General features: G+C 53.0%; 1 non-coding gene across 1 annotated transcript; it reads right to left on the bottom strand.

Annotated features, from left to right (window-relative positions):
* Positions 1 to 3,422: 3,422 nt before the first annotated feature.
* Positions 3,423 to 3,516, bottom strand: Trnai-uau. Its single transcript has 2 exons — positions 3,479 to 3,516; positions 3,423 to 3,458 (listed from the first exon to the last, which is right to left on the bottom strand). It is a non-coding gene; the product is annotated as a tRNA-Ile (tRNA).
* Positions 3,517 to 3,976: the final 460 nt, after the last annotated feature.

Genomic DNA, 3,976 nt, shown 5'->3' with positions numbered 1-3,976 from the left:
GGAGACTTCAGATGTCTGTAAAGGAGATATCCTCCCCATTCTCAGAATAGGGAAACGAACGCATGATGAGTAGCAGCTTCAAGTTCTAAGGTCTGTGCTTCCTCTGGGACAAGATCTTACCCTGAGGACCCCTACACCCTGTCCTCCAGGAGACTGAATCCTGTTAAGACATGGAAAAATCAGGATCCAGAAAACGAGCTGATGGAGAAGTGGACCGACTCTTGTGATGAGCTTCTAGCCACTCACACTTCCTCAAATCTGCTGTGGATCCGCCACACTTGAGATAAAAGGACACCACTGGAAATGACCCTTGTGACCCTCTTCAGGATCAACAATCTTCCCGCTGGACAGAGAACCCCTTGGAAGACCTGAAATATCTCCTCAAAAAGCAACACTCAGGCAAGACACCTGAACAATCACGAACCATACTACTGCCACTCTTCGGTCTCTTTGCTACTCCTCATTCCAGATCAGTTCCAGACTAACCTGTCTGCAGATGGCCCTTACCAGCAGGCTAACAGCCACCTCTCTCTGCCACCAACCCCTGCCCTGGAAAACCAGGCAGCCAATCTGCCCAGATTCTCCCGCTGGTCTGGAATCTGGGAAGACGGTTTTTCCCTCACCTGTTGGAAAATGCCTACTCCCCTCCTCTAAGCAACAGGACCCTAAGGTGTTTCTAAAAGCAGCTGCTACAAAACAGCATGTGCTTGCTCTGGTAGGAGAGGATGTCAGGGTCTCCTGGTGTGGAGGGGTGGCTGGGCTTTGTCAGGGGCTAGAAGGAAATTCTCCTTCAAAGAATAGCCTGACACTTACAAGAAACAGCCCCCTGGGAGACCTCCTGCCTGGGAGACACCCTGCAGCCATCTATCTCCCTGAGACATCCTGTGGCCACCTATCTTCCTGAAACATCCTGCGGTTATCTCACCTTGTGCAGACATCCAGCAACTGCCGATAAGAGAGCTTCCCCATCCCCAGCGTACAAATACCCCTGTGTGAACAATAAAAGTTTGCAGCTTGATCAGAACTCCTGTCTTGCTGTCATCCTTCTGTGTCTCTTGTCCCTTCATTCCTCCCCATCTAGGTTCGCGGCCCTCGTTGATGTGTCCTGCCGGACGGGACAGGGCTTCAGGTGCACAGTGGAGTTGGGTGGCTAGCTGTAGAGCAAGTTCAGCTGGGCGAGAGTGGCCCTGTGCAATGTAATGAAGGACACCTGAGTCCACATGACTCAAACTCGCTCTGTAAGGACATGGGACACAGCCTGTCCAGTGGGGATGGCCATGGGATTGCCCTACAGACCTACTGGGATAATTTGTTTCCATTTTCCCAAAGTCTACATAACTGGGGTGTGGTAAAAACCAATATAAGGCACCATACAAGGGGCCTTGGTTGTTCCACCCTGTGGCTCTGTTGACCCCAGGAGCAGCCTTGACGTGGAATTACAAGCCGAAGCCCTAGCTACGCATAATTTTAATCAAATCCAATAGCCATCACCCTCTTAAATGATGAGACCACACAAATCCACAAGGTGGTCCTCCAAAATTCATACTAGACAGTATGAATGCCACTGGAGGGGAGCTTGTGCTGTGGGTACATCCCCAATGACTCAAAAAGTATAGCCAAAGCAGTGAGGGACCTAGACAAGAATATTGCTGCCACTGACACTGTCCAGTACTGGCTGTAGTCAATCCTTCCAAATGGAGGTGCTTAACATGTGCTTCCCCTTCTCATCTCCTCTTTAGGTGCTGTTTAACACACTGCATTCTTAAGACTGGTGCTCCTACTAATCACACCAACATGACAATTCGTGTTACATTCTCAGAAAAGCACAAGAAACAAAGTCTTCCATTCCAAGGTTCCTACAGTGCCCCCGTCAGCAAGAAACAGTTAAGAAAAAAAAATAATAATGCCCTTCCACCCTTTGCCCTCATGGAAATGGAGCGGTGGCCTGACGGTGGGGGTTTGAAGGACGGCCCTGCTGCTAAATTCATGTGATCCCCTTCTTGCCTCTCTTTTTCCTCCCTCCTTCTGAGACCTCCTGAGCCATTTTCTTCCACAGTCACCTTAGAGTCCAGGAAGAACAGGTCTGATGGACCACTTGTGATAAGAGGCAAAACTATGCCCAAGGGAGCAGCAACTTTCTTATCACAGATGAGATCATGACTGACCAGCCATGAAATAATGATGGACAGGCCATGCCTGACCAAGATCCCCTGCCTTGGCAGCTAGGCAAAACTTCCAGTTCTGCAAACCCCAACCCTTGCACCCATCCCCCTTTCCATAAAACCTCAAAGTCACTGTCAGCCCCCGGGAGACTGGGCTCCCTAACTTCCGGGTGTAGCTACACTGATTAAAGCACCTTTCCTGCTCTTTACCATTATTTTTCCATTTGTTCTTTTTTTGGGGGTGAGTGGTCAGATCTGATTTGTTGGAGCAAATTTGCCGCAGTCCGGCTGCAGCAGAATAATGGGGGGGGGGGACGAATAACTTGTGAACGTTGATACAGCAGGAGTAGGAGCCGTTTATTGCAGGACAGGAGCAGTATTTATACATTCCACACAGCTTATCTAATTAGCATAAACTAGATACATCAGTCAACCAATCAGGAATCTCCACACTTAATGACTCGCTTTTGTTACTTCTCAAACCACTCCCTCTGGCATTTTGCCAGGCACCATCCAGACTTGTTTACGAACTCTAACATTCCCCTGGCAAAATGCCAGGTGTTATTTTGACTTGTTTACAGACTCTAACACAAATTAATCCTGTGGATTAGGACTCTGGTACCATTATCCTCTGATTAAGGTCTATAGAAAACTAAACCCCAGTCCAGGCAGAGCAAGGAATGGCCCAGACCCTTCAGTAAAGAAGGTGTGGGTCACCCTGCTAGGAAAAGAACCATGAGCACTGAAGTCCCTGCTAAAAACAAAGAACGTCTAGAATTGGGGTAGAGGAAAGCAGTCGTGACTACCAGCTAGGAGCCTGGGGCCAGTTACAGAGGACATCATTCATGGGCATTTCCTCCCATTTTGTCAGGAATGTAAATCTGCGAACAAATTGGGAAAACCTTCACACAGGCCGAGCACGTGGGCCTGCCATTCCGCGCTGGGATGGGCACTCGTGGTCCCAGCGGGAGGTCATTGCGCAGGAGGAGCGGCGAGGTTCCCGGGCCGGCTGGGCGCCGCCTGCAAGCCCCGAGGAGAGCGGAGCCGCGCCTGCCCGCACGCGTGGGCCTCGCCCGGTCCCCGCGGGCCCAGCAGTCCCTCAGAAGGGCAGGCCTTCTTCGAACAGGAGCGGCTTTGCTGCCGCGTAACAGACCGAACGGCCTATCTCCTAGGCCTCTCTGCGTTCTCACCAGGGAAAATATAACGTTCAAGCGAAAGCGTCGATAATGAAATGCCTGAAACCGGGAAGGGAAGAAAACATGCTCCAGGTGAGGCTCGAACTCACAACCTCGGCATCACCCGCACATATACTGCTGTATAAGTACCGCGCGCTAACCGATTGCGCCACTGGAGCATGCTTTCCCGCCTGCGCCCCGCGTCCTCTACACAGTCAACCGCACCCCGCGCCGCGCAGCACCGTGCCGAGCCTAGCCGAGTCCGGCCGAGCCTAGCCGAGCCCTGCCGAGTCCGGCCAAGCCCAGCCAGTCTAACCCGTATGATGTCTGCCGGGTCGACCTGCGCCCGGCCAAGTCTGGCCAAGCCCAGCGGAGCGCACCGGCTGTCGCCGCCCCCACTGTGGCTCGCCCAGCATAAAACACGAGGTGGCCGAGATACTCTACCTCCCTGCAAGAGGAGCGGAACCACCCTCTGACACCGAGCCAGCCTCGCCCGAGAAGGGAGACTGCGCCCCTCCTCACTGGCATCGCCCGAACGCTTTCCTGGAAGACGCGAGCGCTCGCCGGGCCCCAGACACACCCACCACCAGCGGAGCGCGCCAGCCCCCGGCCCCGCTGCGCGTCCCCGCGGCTCGCAGC

Source organism: Marmota marmota, unplaced genomic scaffold, assembly GCF_001458135.2.
Source record: "Marmota marmota marmota unplaced genomic scaffold, marMar, whole genome shotgun sequence".
Taxonomy (NCBI): domain Eukaryota; kingdom Metazoa; phylum Chordata; class Mammalia; order Rodentia; family Sciuridae; genus Marmota; species Marmota marmota.
The sequence above is the reverse complement of the archived record's forward strand: the minus strand, read 5'-3'. Positions and strand labels throughout refer to the sequence as shown.